At 48.7% G+C, this 16,090-nt stretch overlaps 1 protein-coding gene across 7 annotated transcripts in view; it reads left to right on the top strand.

Moving 5' to 3' along the window:
• The first annotated feature begins 13,940 nt into the window (after positions 1 to 13,940).
• The window catches only part of LOC137373081 (uncharacterized protein KIAA1614-like), a 72,027-nt gene continuing 69,877 nt past the window's right edge, over positions 13,941 to 16,090 (top strand). For 6 of the 7 annotated variants that reach the window (XM_068037934.1, XM_068037937.1, XM_068037935.1 and 3 more), the window contains exon 1: positions 13,941 to 14,276. The gene's annotated coding sequence lies outside the window, so the exon portion shown is untranslated. Of the gene's footprint in view, positions 14,309 to 16,090 lie in introns of all 7 variants that reach the window. The other variant, XM_068037932.1, reaches the window with a different exon arrangement.

Here is a 16,090-nt window from a genome sequence, read left to right as displayed (position 1 = left end):
TATCAGCTGCCACTAGGCATTCACAGTTGATGAGTTGTCCAAAATGTGCTTTCTAGGGTTTACGGATGGCATTGTTGTCTTTAAGAAGAGGAATGCCTTCCTGTGAATGAGGGGAATTTTGTCCACTTGACCTGGTGGCTTCAAAAACACTTTGCATGTCGTGATGATTAACATAGCTCCCTGTGCCACGTGCCAGTGAGGCTAGAAATAGGAAGATAGTGCAGTTAAACACGTGGCTGAGCAGCTGGTGTAGCAGGGAGGGTTTCATATATCTGGACCATTGGGCTCTCTTCAGGGACAGATGGGACCTGTACAAGAAGGACGGGTTGCATCTAAACTGGAAGGGCACTAATATCCTGGCTGCAAGGTTTGATAGCGTCACTGGGGAGGGTTTAAATTAGTGTGGCAGGGGGGTGAGAACCAGAGCAGGAGGACAGCTAGTGAAGTAAATGAGGAGGACATAGTAAATAAGGCCAGAAGGTCTAAGAGGAAGAGCAGGCAGGGAGATGTTGCAGAGCACAGCGGGACTGGTGGTCTGAAGTGCATTTGTTTCAATGCGAGAAGTATAACAGGTAAGGCAGATGAACTTAGAGCTTGGATTAGTACTTGGAAATATGATGTTGTTGCTATTACAGAGACTTGGTTGAAGGAAGGGCAGGATTGGCAGCTAAATGTTCCAGGCTTTAGAAGCTTCAGGCGGGAGAGAGGGGGATGTAAAAGGGGTGGGGGAGTTGCCTTACTGGTTAAGGAGAATATCACAGCTGTACTGCGGGAGGACACCTCAGAGAGGTCATGCAGCGAGGCAATATGGGAATATGGGTGGAGCTCAGGAATAGGAAGGGTGCAGTCACGATGTTGGGGGTTTACTACAGGCCTCCCAACAGCCAGCGGGAGGTAGAGGAGCAGATATGTAGACAGATTTTGGAAAGATGTAAAGGTAACAGGGTTGTAGTGGGGTGATTTTAACTTTCCCAATATTGACTGGGACTCACTTAGTGCTAGGGGCTTGGATGCGGCAGAATTTGTGAGGAGCATCCAGGAGGGCTTCTTGAAACAGTATGTAGATAGTCCAACTAGGGATGGGGCCATTCTGGACCTGGTATTGGGGAATGAGCCCGGCCAGGTGGTCGAAGTTTCAGTGGGGGAGCATTTCGGGAGCAGTGACCATAATTCCATAAGTTTTAAGGTACTTGTGGATAAGGATAAGAGTAGTCCTCGGGTGAAGTTGCTAAATTGGGGGAAGGCTAATTATAACAATATTAGGCAGGAACTGAAGAATTTAGATTGGGGCGGCTGTTTGAGGGTAAATCAACATCTGACATGTGGGAGTCTTTCAAACGTCAGCTGATTAGAATCCAGGACCAGCATGTTCCGGTGAGGAAGAAGGATAAGTTTGGCAAGTTTCGGGAAGCTTGGATAACACGGGATATTGTGAGCCTAGTCAAAAAGAAAAAGGAAGCATTTGTAAGGGCTGGAAGGCTAGGAACAGATGAAGCACTTGAGGAATATAAAGACAGTAGGAAGGAACTTAAGCGAGGAGTCAGGAGGGCTAAAAGGGGTCATGAAAAGTCATTGGCAAACAGGATTAAGGAAAATCCCAAGGCTTTTTATACGTATATAAAGAGCAAGAGGGTAACCAGGGAAAGGGTTGACCCACTCAAGGACAGAGATGGGAATCTATGCGTGGAGCCAGATGAAATGGGTGAGGTGCTAAATGAGTGCTTTGCATCAGTATTCACCAAGGAGAAGGACTTGGTGGATGATGAGCCTAGGGAAGGGAGTGCAGATAGTCTCAGTCATCTCATTATCAAAAAGGAGGAGGTGTTGGGTGTCTTGCAAAGCATTAAGGTAGATAAGTCCCCAGGGCCTGATGGGATCTACCCCAGAATACAGAGGGAGGCAAGGGAAGAAATTGCTGGGGCCTTGACAGAAATCTTTGCATCCTCATTGGCTACAGGTGAGGTCCCAGAGGACTGGAGAATAGCCAATGTTGTTCCTTTGTTTAAGAAGGGTGGTAAGGATAATCCAGGAAATTATAGGCCGGTGAGCCTTACGTCAGTGAGAGGGAAACTATTAGAGAGGATTCTTTGGGACAGGATTTACTCCCATTTGGAAACAAACAAACTTATTAGCGAGAGACAGCATGGTTTTGTGAAGGGGAGGTCGTGTCTCACTAGCTTGATTGAGTTTTTTGAGGAAGTGACGAAGATGATTGATGAGGGAAGGGCGGTGGATGTTGTCCATATGGACTTTAGTAAAGCCTTTGACAAGGTCTCGCATGGCAGACTGGTGCAAAAGGTGAAGTCACACGGGATCAGAGGTGAGCTGGCAAGATGGATACAGAACTGGCTCAGTCGTGGAAGACAGAGGGTAGCAGTGGAAGGGTGTTTTTCTGAATGGAGGGATGTGACTAGTGGTGTTCTGCAGGGATCAGTGCAGGGACGTTTGCTGTTTGTAGTATATATAAATGATTTGGAGGAAAATGTAGCTGGTCTGATTAGTAAGTTTGCGGACGACACAAAGGTTGGTGGAGTTGCGGATAATGATGAGGATTGTCAGGATACAGCAGGATATAGATCGGTTGGAGACTTGGGCGGAGAAATGGCAGATGGAGTTTAATCCAGACAAATGTGAGATAATGCATTTTGGAAGGTCTAATGCAGGTGGGAGGTATACAGTAAATGGCAGAAACCTTAGGAGTATTGACAGGCAGAGAGATCTGGGCGTACAGGTCCACAGGTCACTGAAAGTGGCAACGCAGGTGGATAAGGTAGTCAAGAAGGCATTCGGCATGCTTGCCTTCATTGGTCGGGGCATAGAGTATAAAAATTGGCGAGTCATGTTGCAGCTGTACAGAACCTTAGTTAGGCCACACTTAGAATATTGCGTGCAATTCTGGTCGCCACACTACCAGAAGGACGTGGAGGCTTTGGAGAGGGTACAGAGGAGGTTTACCAGGATGTTGCCTGGTCTGGAGGGCATTAGCTATGAGGAGAGGTTGGAAAAACTCGGATTGTTTTCACTGGAACGACGGAGGTGGAGGGGCGACATGATAGAGGTTTACAAAGTTATGAGCGGCATGGACAGAGTGGATAGTCAGAAGCTTTTTCCCAGGGTGGAAGAGTCAGTTACTAGGGGACATAGGTTTAAGGTGAGAGGGGAAAAGTTTAGAGGGGATGTGCGAGGCAAGTTTTTTACACAGAGGATGGTGAGTGCCTGGAACTTGCTGCCAGGGGAGGTGGTGGAAGCAGGTACGATAGCGACGTTTAAGAGGCATCTTGACAAATACGTGAATAGGATGGGAATAGAGGGATACGGTCCCCGGAAGTGCAGAAGGTTTTAGTTTAGGCAGGCATCAAGATCGGTGCAGGCTTGGAGGGCTGAATGGCCTGTTCCTGTGCTGTACTGTTCTTTGTTCTTTTTAGTTTTAGTTTTTTAGTTTTAGAGATACAGCACTGAAACAGGCCCTTTGGCCCACCGAGTCTGTGCCGACCATCAACCACCCATTTGTACTCATCCTACACTAATCCCATATTCCTACCACATCCCCACCTGTCCCTATATATTTCCCTACCACCTACCTACACTAGGGGCAATTTCTAATGGCCAATTAACCTATCAACCTGCAAGTCTTTGGCATGTGGGAGGAAACCGGAGCACCCGGAGGAAACCCATTCAGACACAGGGAGAACTTGCAAACTCCACACAGGCAGTACCCAGAATTGAACCTGGATCGCTGGAGCTGTGAGGCTGCGGTGTTAACCATACTGTTCATACTGTTGGATCTCTTGGGCTTTCTCTTCCCGCCACAAGTCCTGTATCTTCCGGATTTGTCTATGGTCGTCAGCCTTGAGCTGTGGTGTGCTGCCTTTTGAGTTGTAACCTAGGGTTGTTCTCCCAGATACTGGAGACTGCTCATTTTACTTCAAGGAGGTCACCTATTTGAGCATAATTTTCATTGAACCATTCTTGATGACAACGATGTCCAAACCCAACGGTCGGGGCACAAGAGTCCAGTATAGCTGACTTTATTTGATCCCACTGTTCTGAAATTGAGTTGGATGTGTGAAGTTTTTCCAGATTGGTCATGAACTGCATTTGGGAATTTCTTTCTTCAGTCGGACTTTTTTGGGCTGAGTTATTGATCTTCTTCCTCTTGGACTTTTGGGTCTTGCGATGTCTTGGTGCGAGGTGGATGTTCGTCAGTGATCTGTCCAGTAGGATCAAGTGACACAGACATAGAGTCATAGAGAGAGATACAGCACTAAAACAGGCCATTCGGCCCACCGAGTCTGTGCCGACCAACAACCACCCATTTATATTAATCCTCCATTAATCCCATATTCCCTGCCACATCCCCACCTTCCATCAATTCCCCTACCACCTACCTACACTCAGGGCAATTTACAATGGTCAATTTACCTATCAACCTGCAAGTCTTTGGCTGTGGGAGGAAACCAGAGCACCCGGCAGAAACCCACACAGTCACAGGGAGAACTTGCAAACTCTGCACAGGTAGTACCCAGAACCAAACCCAGGTCGCTGGAGCTGTAAGGCTGCGGTGCTAACCACTGTGCCACTGTGCCACCCCATCTTTGACTCGAACAGTGACATAATCCAATAGATGGCAATGCTTTTGATCTAAGATGTCTCTATGTGGTTTTGTATTTGTCCTTCTGGAAGAAGAGGGTGTTTGTTACAATGAGGCCATGCTGAGCACACTTTGTCAGCAGGAGGACACCATTTGCATTGGTTTTTCCCACCCCATTTTTTCCAATGGTTTTGCTCTAGACTTTGGAGTCACAACCAACCTTGGCATTAAAGTCCCTCAGAAGGATGATTTTTTTTTCTTTTTTTTGGGATGGCAGTGAGAACTTCACCTAGTTTGGAGTAGAACTTTTCCTTAAGGGTGCACCCTTCTTTCACCTTCGCAGCTGGTGCGACACACAGTCTTCCTTCACCGGTTCTCCTGCTGAGAACCTTTTGGACCCTATTTTATCTGGCACCTCCCCCCAACTTTGCTGCCATGGGAGGCCTTATCAGGAGCAAGGAGCTCCCAATGGCATTGCTCAAAGGATCATCAGGCTGCATAAGCCTCTCAAACATTAGCAAGGTGGCGATCCATGGAGAGGCCCTCCTGAATGTGGCACTGTTACGGTCAAGTGAAGAGTGAGGGGGGGGGGGGGGTCAAAGGGCTTCCCTCTCTTGGTTTGACCACAACAGGTTTAATTCTTGCTTCAAGTGAATGTACTGGCCAATTCAGTATGTGTTTGATTGGTTCTTGTGATCATAGCAAGTAAGTAATCGGACAGGTTTTCTTGAGTTAACAGAGAAAGAGGTTAACTTTATTGTACCTAAATCGAACTAATAAAATAATAAGCAACCCGCTAACTTTCACTCTCACACACACACCCGAGGCTTACACACAGAAATAGGTTACAGAGTCGGGAAAAGGTAGATTGTTTGAGTTAGAGTCCATAAAATAGGTATAGAGTCTGTCGAGTTTGATGATTCAGCTGGCTTCTAGCTGAATTCAGTGATCCTGAAGCTTGTAGTTTGAAGAGGTAGATGACTGATTCGGTGAGTCTCTTTGGAGATAGCAATGAGGATGGTTTCCTCCAACGGGGTTTCTGATTGTAGCCGGATTATGCAAAGGTGGTCAGTCAACAGGCAGGATTTGAAAGCTTTCAAGCTGGAATAGAGAGAGAGAGAGAGAAAGAAAGAGAGGGACCCCTACTTAGGGTCTGCTCATGTCAGAGTCCAGTTGCTTCTCCTCTACTGCAGAGAAAGCCACCAACTTAAAAGCACAGATGGGGGGGGGGGGGCTTGTCACATGACAGTCACTCAGTGATTCAAACATCGCATTTATCAGTATTTCTCTGCTTGCTGAAAGAACAAGTAGTTCCTTTAAACTTCCTGGGTCTTGGTTCTTGCTGGGAAATGCACAGAATATTTCATCTCCCTCCTCACAGTCCTTTGCAATGTAGAATACAGTGTAGCAAACTAGGTGATCATCTTAAGCTGCAGCAGTCATCCTGTTTAAAATGTTCTTTTTAAATTTCTTCAAAAAAAAATTCAGATCTCCAGTCAGTGAACCAAAGAAAATTATCATTTAATAAAACACATTGGTATAACAGGAATCATAACCTTCCTGATGGCATCATGAGCTGCTGACTGTGAGATGCCACCTAGGTCTGCAACTGATCCCTGGAATGATCCGCTTGCATAGAAATTCAGGGCGATGGAGACCTTTACAGCTGCAGGTAAGGGACTGCTATGGGGGCTCTGAGGCCTCAGTACATTATGGGTCAGAGCACAGAGGTCCGAGACCATTTGCCTGGATAGGTGCAGTCTCCTATGACACTGGTGCCCTGTCATTTGCTGTCTCTTGGGTGGTAGACCTGATGGGTTGCGCCTTCTTCCTCTTGCAGCCCCCTGCTGTGCTCCTCTGGCCTCCTCTATGTCCAGGAGGTTGCATCTGCTGAAGTCCATCCTGGCTGCTCTGTCCAATGTCAGAGCAGCCTGTTCCCACCTGAACTCCCTCAACTGGGCTGTGTGCATGCCCCAGGTCTTCCCCTGCCAACCCAGCTTCACCAGTGATGCAAGTGGGATCATGTCCCTCTCCAGATTCTTGCCACTCACCACTGAGAAAAGCAAGTCTGACAGCTCCAGCAATGGCTACTCTGTGGCACTTTTGGAGCAGCTGAGCTTTGTTTTGGACCTTTGCATCATGTTAATCAACCCTTCCCTTGGCCTCATGGCCCTCCACACTGTTCACATCTTCTACACCCGTCCAGACATGGCGTTTTTCCAGAGCCCTTTCATTGAACATCACAAACTGCTGCTGAAAGGCCTGTTAGTGAGCTCCACAATAAGCTCAACAGGCGATTAATTGGAAGCGCACGGGCTTGCCGTTCCCGCCTTCCTGACATCCCTTTAAAAATAGCTTTCCGTTCCGGAAGCAGCAGGAGCCAGTGCCCACCTACAAATCACACACACACACACACACACGCACACACACCTACTTCTCTCCCAACAGGCTTTGAAAATCCAGCCCCAGATTTTTACTTCTGAAGTAAATTGAATTAAAGTTCGCCAACTACCAAACTGGGATTTGAACTCAGATTCACTGGATTGCTAGTACAAGGACATAATGACAGTGCCACTAGACCATTATTTCCTGCAAGAGACAGTAACTTCAGTCGCTACAGAAGCTGTAAGGCCACACTATGCTGAATCCATGGGATTCAATGTCTGTTTACATTAGATAAACATCCTTGTGCATTCCAGAGATAAGAGACTGCCATGTTTTGGTATTCAGGATCACTCGTTGCGAGCATTATGCGAATAGACCAGCAGATTTGATTCTTTTGATTTTTTAAAAAAATGTTTCTTCATCTCTCCCCAAGTTAGCCCCAGTTCACTGGAAAAAAAAGGAGAGTAGGATCAAAGTGAACGGCAGACTTGCCCCCAACCCTCTGTCAATGCTTCTCATGATCAAAATATTTGGTCAACGTGCAAGTATAGCTCCTGGAGATCATGGCGTGCTCTATGAAATAACCCCTGACGCCTGTTTGACATGGTGAAACCTGTGAATCCCTGGGCGGGATTTTTATTTGAATGAGAGGGCAGATCGGGAGGCTGGTGATGGCTTAAATCTGCCCCTTGGGCTAGCGTGCCAGTTTGCCGATGCAAAAGTCGCACGTTCCGAGTTTAAAAAGGCTCCGATGGGAGCTGGAAGAGGCAAATCGCCCAAACTGCAGAAATGGCCAGTTCAGCCTCTAAACGGGCTGGTTGTCACCTCGTTAAGGGCCAGATTTGAATTTTCTTTTTAAGGTACCGGATGCATGCAGTGTCTCAAGCTTGACAGGGAGGAGGAGGCGGTAACACAGCGGGGAGTAGTACTTGCAGTGGCGTGATTGTAGTATAAGGGTCTGAAAGGGTTAATGTTTGAGATAATGAGAGTAACCCCTCCCACTGTAGTGATGATGATATAGTAGTCACATGGGTATTAGGCTTGGAAGAAGCTAGAAGCATCATGAGAGATGTTAGCTAGACAGGCTTAATGAGAGTGTAAATAGTTATGTGTATAAAATAAACGAGTTATTGTTTAGCTATGCCAAGACTTGGAGACATCGGTAAACAACGCTCAAACTACACTAACAATAATACATAACACTGGTGAGGGCAAGAAATCTGCTTGCCCTCTCAAGCATGCCAGATATATATTTCATTTCAGGCCTGCACGAGAGGCTGAAAAAAGGTGAAATACAACGGGTTCTTCCTAACACTTTTCCCCGTTTATTTTCTCAGGGTTGGAAAACCCACTTTCTGCTTCAATCTCACATGTGCTACTTTTGCAGCTTACCCACTGTTTTCCCCAATTTTCCCATTTGCTTTTGTTTGCCTTCATTATGTCTTTGCACTATCCAGCAGTTGCACAATGACAGCAGAAATTACAACACTGAGGCTTGGTCACTCGACAATGGTGCTTACATAGGATCATGTAGAATTTACAGCACAGGTACAAGCCATTCAGCCCAATTGGTCTGTGCTAGTGTTTATGTTCCACACGAAGCTTATCCCACCTTACTTCATCTAACCCTTTCAGCATATCCTTCTATTCCTTTCCCCCTCATGAGTTTATCTAGCTTCCGCTTAAATACATATATGCTATTCGCCTGATCTACTCCACGTGCTATTGAATTCCAGATTCTAACCACTCTCCGGAAAAAGTAGTTGCTCCTGAATTTCCTATTGGATTTATTAGTGACTGGCGTTAATTTATGGCCCCTAATTTTGGATTCCTAGTTTATCCTCCACATGAGCTGTAGTCCTAATTCCCATATCCCTTCAGTCTCTTTCCTTTAACCACCTGAATCACCTACGATTAAACACTGACATTCTTTCTGTTTCTATCATTACTCTTTTTCCCATTTGTGTCTCTGCACCATTTCACCCATAAGTTTCTATGAAGCAGTTGGCAGAGTTTTGATGAGTGGTCCACAGCCAAAACACTAACTTGTTCTCTCCACAGATGCTGTCTGACCCACTGAATGATTTTTGCCATAACTTTTTGTATTTTTTTCAGGTTTCCAGCATCTGCGGTCTTTTGCTTTGCATTGGTTGGGGGCCATGACCCGCTCCCTCCCTCTCCAATTGGTGCCTCTCTTCGTTCTCTCCCTCACACCTCCTCCTGTTTCTCTCAATTTTTATTCCCACAAACTTTTTTTATTAGTTGGGGGATGTGGGCATCGCTGGCTAGGCCAGCATTTAATGCCCATCCCTAATTGCCCTCGAGAAGGTGGCGGTGAGTTTATTAAACTTCCTAAAATGCCTTTCTATCCTTCACCTAACTCAAGTCAAGGGCGGCACAGTGGCGCAGTGGTTAGCACTGCAGCCTCACAGCTCCAGGAACCCGGGTTCGATTCTGGGTACTGCCTGTGTGGAGTTTGCAAGTTCTCCCTGTGTCTGCGTGGGTTTCCTCCGGGTGCTCCGGTTTCCTCCCACAGCCAAAAGACTTGCAGGTTGGTAGGTAAATTGGCCATTATAAATTGTCACTAGTATAGGTAGGTGGTAGGGAAATATAGGGACAGGTGGGGATGTTTGGTAGGAATATGGGATTAGTGTTCTTTTCTCTTTTGGGCCTCCTTATCTCGAGAGACAATGGATACGCGCCTGGAGGTGGTCAGTGGTTTGTGAAGCAGCACCTGGAGTGGCTATAAAGGCCAATTCTGGAGTGACAGGCTCTTCCACAGGTGCTGCAGAGAAATTTGTTTGTTGGGGCTGTTGCACAGTTGGCTCTCCCCTTGCGCCTCTGTCTTTTTTCCTGCCAACTACTAAGTCTCTTCGACTCGCCACAATTTAGCCCTGTCTTTATGGCTGCCCGCCAGCTCTGGCGAATGCTGGCAACTGACTCCCACGACTTGTGATCAATGTCACACGATTTCATGTCGCGTTTGCAGACGTCTTTATAACGGAGACATGGACGGCCGGTGGGTCTGATACCAGTGGCGAGCTCGCTGTACAATGTGTCTTTGGGGATCCTGCCATCTTCCATGCGGCTCACATGGCCAAGCCATCTCAAGCGCCGCTGACTCAGTAGTGTGTATAAGCTGGGGATGTTGGCCGCTTCAAGGACTTCTGTGTTGGAGATATAGTCCTGCCACCTGATGCCAAGTATTCTCCGAAGGCAGCGAAGATGGAATGAATTGAGACGTCGCTCTTGGCTGGCATACGTTGTCCAGGCCTCGCTGCCGTAGAGCAAGGTACTGAGGACACAGGCCTGATACACTCGGACTTTTGTGTTCCGTGTCAGTGCGCCATTTTCCCACACTCTCTTGGCCAGTCTGAACATAGCAGTGGAAGCCTTACCCATGCGCTTGTTGATTTCTGCATCTAGAGACAGGTTACTGGTGATAGTTGAGCCTAGGTAGGTGAACTCTTGAACCACTTCCAGAGCGTGGTCGCCAATATTGATGGATGGAGCATTTCTGACATCCTGCCCCATGATGTTCGTTTTCTTGAGGCTGATGGTTAGGCCAAATTCATTGCAGGCAGACGCAAACCTGTCGATGAGACTCTGCAGGCATTCTTCAGTGTGAGATGTTAAAGCAGCATCGTCAGCAAAGAGGAGTTCTCTGATGAGGACTTTCCGTACTTTGGACTTCGCTCTTAGACGGGCAAGGTTGAACAACCTGCCCCCTGATCTTGTGTGGAGGAAAATTCCTTCTTCAGAGGATTTGAACGCATGTGAAAGCAGCAGGGAGAAGAAAATCCCAAATAGTGTGGGTGCGAGAACACAGCCCTGTTTCACACCACTCAGGATAGGAAAGGGCTCTGATGAGGAGCCACCATGTTGAATTGTGCCTTTCATATTGTCATGGAATGAGGTGATGATACTTAGTAGCTTTGGTGGACATCCGATCTTTTCTAGTAGTCTGAAGAGACCACGTCTGCTGACGAGGTCAAAGGCTTTGGTGAGATCAATGAAAGCAATGTAGAGGGGCATCTGTTGTTCACGGCATTTCTCCTGTATCTGACGAAGGGAGAACAGCATGTCAATAGTCGATCGCTCTGCACGAAAGCCACACTGTGCCTCAGGGTAGACGCGCTCGGCCAGCTTCTGGAGCCTGTTCAGAGCGACTCGAGCAAAGACTTTCCCCACTATGCTGAGCAGGGAGATTCCACGGTAGTTGTTGCAGTCACCGCGGTCACCTTTGTTTTTATAGAGGGTGATGATGTTGGCATCGCGCATGTCCTGGGGTACTGCTCCCTCGTCCCAGCACAGGCATAGCAGTTCATGTAGTGCTGAGAGTATAGCAGGCTTGGCACTCTTGATTATTTCAGGGGTAATGCTGTCCTTCCCAGGGGCTTTTCCGCTGGCTAGGGAATCAATGGCATCACTGAGTTCCGATTTGGTTGGCTGTATGTCCAGCTCATCCATGACTGGTAGAGGCTGGGCTGCATTGAGGGCAGTCTCAGTGACAGCATTCTCCCTGGAGTACAGTTCTAGGTAGTGCTCAACCCAGCGGTCCATCTGTTTGCGTTGGTCAGTGATTATGTCCCCCGATTTAGATTTGAGGGGGGTGATCTTCTTGATGGTTGGCCCAAGAGCTCTCTTCATGCCATCATACATTCCTCTGATGTTTCCGGTGTCTGAGGCCAGCTGAATATGACTGCATAGGTGTTGCCAGTAGTCGTTTGCGCAGCGCCTGGCTGTTCTTTGTGCAGTACTTCTGGCTGCTTTAAGTGCTGCGGATGTTAAATCGCTGGGGGCTTTCTTGTAGTTCAAAAGTGCAATGCGCTTAGCGGCTATGACAGGTTCCAGCTCTTCATTATGAGATTGAAACCAGTCTGCATTTCTCTTCGCACTTTTGCCGTAGGTGGTCAAAGCTGACTCATAGATGGCGTCTCTGATGTGGGCCCACTTGGTCTCAGCATCCCCTGTGGGAGTGTTTTGAAGGGCTGTTACAAGTGAATTTAGAAATTTTTGTAACAGCTGTGGGTGAGAAATTCTGCTCGTGTTGATGCGCGGGTGGCCCTTCTGCTTGGAATGATGCAACTTCTTTGGTCTATGGGATTAGTGTAGGATTAGTATAAATGGGTGGTTGATGGTCGGCACAGACTCGGTGGGCCGAAGGGCCTGTTTCAGTACTGTATCTCTAATCTAATCTAAAAGTTTGGGGGCTGCAATTTTGGCCAATATACAAACCGAGTATCTGTTTGTACATACAGATTTATCACTGGACACTGTGATTGGACCAGGCTTGTGGTCCGTGTATGTAGATACGCAGGGTTAATTGTTCCAATGCTGGCTGTAGGCTCTATCACTATGTCTGTGATTTGAGATAGAGTGTTGGGACTATTGTGAGTGGTCTCAGTGTGTTGTGTGACAGGACTGTTTATTTTCTGGAGCTTTTAAAAATACATATTTCCTCATTTTAACTTCTGTCCTTGAGTGGTTTTATCATGTAATTTAGTTGATATTTTGGTTCCTTTCCGAAAATGAAATTTGAATCCAGAGGAAGATAATTGTATTGTGTATCTGACAACAGGAAAAGAGGTCCCATGAGAGTACAGTGTTGATAGGGCATCTTCATTGTATAAGCAGAAAGAAAGACTTGTATTTCCATAGCACCTTTTGTGACTCAGGACATCCCCGTGCGCTTTACCATCAGTGATGTACTTTTGAAGTGTACAGCCAATTTCCACACAGCAAGATCCAATAAATAACAATGACATAAATGACCAGATAAACCTTTGTAGTGATGTTAGTTGAGTGGCAAATATTGGCCAGGGGATGGGAAAACTCTTTCTTGAACTTTATATACTCCTGAGGCACACAGGCCTCAGTTTAATGACTCGTCCAAAAGGCAATACCTCTGACAGTGCAGCACTGGGAGTATCAGGCTGGATGATGTACTCAAGTTTCTTGAGTGGGGCTTGAAACCTCTACTTTTGAGTCAGAGGAGAGACTACTACAAACCGAGCCACAGCAGATACTATTGTCCTAACAATTGAATGAAATCCATAATGCAGGATTCCTCATTAGCTATTTTAAATTAATTCACAATGATGAAAGCAGGCGTGTACACCATGCAACACGTGCTTGCATGTGACATAACTTCTGAAGTCGAAGGGAGTCTGTCTCTGAGCTGACCAAATATCAAGCAGGATTCCCTGTACACATGGGTACCTATATTGTCCGTGATCCTTTGGATAAGTGTAAATAAGCATTGATATGTACTTGTTAAGTGCAGGTAACATTTAAAAGACACATTACCAAGCTGTTCACTGCTATGTAACTAGGGTTACCAACTCTGGTTGGATGTATTCCTGGAGGTTTCATCACCTGAACTCTAACCGCCCTATCTAGTTGATCAACTTCTGTCTCCCATCTCTGATAATTTTATAACTAATAAACTGAAGCCTTCAAAGATTTTTTTTTAAAAACACAATTATTATCTATGTCCCAGTGAGTTTTTTTTCTCCAGGCAGCGTCCTGGAGATTAATCTTGAATTTCTGGAGACTCCAGGCCAATCCTGGAGAGTTGGTAACACTATTTACAGAGGAAGGCAGCAATTAGAAAAAGCGAAACCATTCAAAACCTCAACTGCAAAACCCCGTGAGCTTGTTGGCAGAGAAATATTAATCTAAAGGGCGATGTAGATCTTTCCCAGCAGCAACTCAGTCTTCAGGTATAGAATGACAACAACACCACTCCTTCAACTTCCTTAAACTCAACCTCAGGTTTCAGGAAATTAACTAGCAGCTGATTCCTTCAAGTTTACTCTCCGCTGCCTCTAGCCGTTCACTCGTGTCAGTTTAGCCTGTCGTTTGGAGACTAGTTAGATTTACAACATTTTTACCTTTTATAGTCAGTAGTTTCCCCCCCCCCCCCCCCTTTGGGTATGAGTTGGGTGCGTTGGTATGCAGTTTGAACTAATAACTCTCAGACAGTCGCACGCACACAAACACATTGCGGCCCTGCAATAAGTGGAAGAAAAGTTTTTTTTGAAAACTCTCTAATGTTTAGTGATCTGCTGAAAGTTAGCCGTGTACACAGGCTGAAGATGGGACCTCTTTTACCCAGGTGTGTGTTCCAGCAGACAGCAGGAGAAACCTGCAAAATGAAATGTTTGGAGTGACATTGATGAAGCTCAGTCTGCAGTTTGTGAGGGGAAACAATGACAAATCTGCTGTTCATCAGAACTTTCTCATGATGAGCAAGTTTACAGTCGCTGACATCTCACCACATCAACACAGAGCTCAGGTAAAGAGCTTGTGGGTCTTTTTTTAACGAAGGTATTTGTGGACTCAAACGTTGTACATCTTTAATTATGGTCGGCGACATTTATAAATGAGGCATAAAATGCAGGATAAGCCTGCGGAGGAGTTATTAGGGTGGACCGATGAACAGCTTGGTCAAAGAAGTGGCTGAAAAGGAAAGTCTTTAAAGGAGCGGAGGTGGGAGAGGGAGAGGGAGAGAGAGGGGAGGACGAGGACGAGGACGAGGGAGCGAGGAGGAGAAAGAGGGAGAGAGGGAAGAAGGGGAGAGAGGAGGGAGGAGGAGGGGGAGAGGGAGGACTAGGGGGAGAGGGAGGACTAGAGGGGAGAGGGGAGAGAGGGGAGAGAGGAGGGGGAGAGAGGAGGGGGAGGGGGAGAGGAGGAGAGAGAGGGGAAGAGAGGGAGGAGAGACAGGGGGGAGAGGAGAGGGAGGAGAGGGGAGTAGAGGAGGGAGGAGAGGGAGAGGAGAGGGAGGAGAGGGAGAGGAGAGGGAAGAGGAGGAGAGGAGAGGGGGAGAGGAGAGAGGAGAGGAGAGGGAGAGGGGAGGAGAGGAGAGGAGAGGGGGGAGAGGAGAGGAGAGGTGGGAGAGGAGAGGGGGGGAGGAGAGGGAGGAGGGGGGAGGAGAGGGAGGAGGGGGGGAGGAGAGGGAGGAGGGGGGGAGAGGAGAGGGAGGAGGGGGAGAGGAGAGGGGGAGGGGGGGAGGGGGAGAGGAGAGGGGGAGAGGAGAGGGGGAGGGGGGAGAGGAGAGGGGGAGGGGGGAGAGGGAGAGGGGGGAGGGGGGAGAGGAGAGGAGAGGAGGGGGGAGGGGAGAGGAGAGGAGAGGAGGGGGGAGAGGGAGGAGGGGGGAGAGGAGAGGGAGGAGGGGGGAGAGGAGGGGGAGAGGGGGGGGAGAGGAGAGGAGAGGAGATGGAGAGGAGGGAGGAGAGGGGGGGAGAGGAGAGGGGGGGAGAGGAGAGGGGGAGGAGGGAGAGGGGGGGAGAGGAGTGGAGAGGGGGAGGGGAGAGGAGAGGGGGGAGAGGAGAGGAGGAGGAGGGGGGAGAGGAGAGGGAGGAGGGGGGAGAGGAGAGGGAGGAGGGGGAGATGAGGAGGGTGGGAGAGGGTGGGAGGAGAGGGAGGAGAGGAGAGGGGGGGAGAGGAGAGGGGGGGGAGAGGAAGGAGAGGGGGAGGGAGAGGAGATGAGAGGGTGGAGAGAGGAGGTAGGTGAGGGGGGAGAGGAGAGGGGGGGAGAGGAGAGGAGAGGGGGGGAGAGGAGAGGAGAGGGGGGAGAGGAGAGGAGAGGAGAGGGGGAGAGGAGAGGGGGGAGAGGGGGGAGAGGAGCGGGGGAGAGGAGAGGGGGGAGAGGGGGGAGAGGAGCGGGGGGAGAGGAGAGGAGAGGAGCGGGGGGAGAGGAGAGGAGAGGAGAGGGGGGAGAGGAGAGGGGGGGAGAGGAGAGGGGGAGGGGAGAGAGGAGGGGGGAGAGGGGAGAGAGGAGGGGAGAGGGAGGGGAGGGGGGGGAGAGAGAGGAGGGGAGAGGGGAGGGGAGGGGAGGGGAGGGGGGGAGAGAGAGGAGGGGAGAGGGGGGAGAGAGGAGGGGAGAGAGGGGAGAGAGGGGAGGGGAGGGGGGGAGAGAGGAGGGGGGAGAGGAGAGGGGGGAGAGAGGGGGAGAGGAGAGGGGGGAGAGGAGAGGAGAGGAGCGGGGGGAGAGGAGAGGAGAGGGGGGAGAGGAGAGGGGGGAGAGGAGAGGGGGGGAGAGGAGAGGGAGAGGAGGGAGAGGAGAGGGGAGGGGAGAGAGGAGGGGGGAGAGGGGAGAGAGGAGGGGGA

This window comes from Heterodontus francisci, chromosome 8 (assembly GCF_036365525.1).
Source record: "Heterodontus francisci isolate sHetFra1 chromosome 8, sHetFra1.hap1, whole genome shotgun sequence".
Classification (NCBI taxonomy): domain Eukaryota; kingdom Metazoa; phylum Chordata; class Chondrichthyes; order Heterodontiformes; family Heterodontidae; genus Heterodontus; species Heterodontus francisci.
Note: the sequence above shows the minus strand (reverse complement) of the source record. Positions and strands in the feature narration are given on the sequence as shown.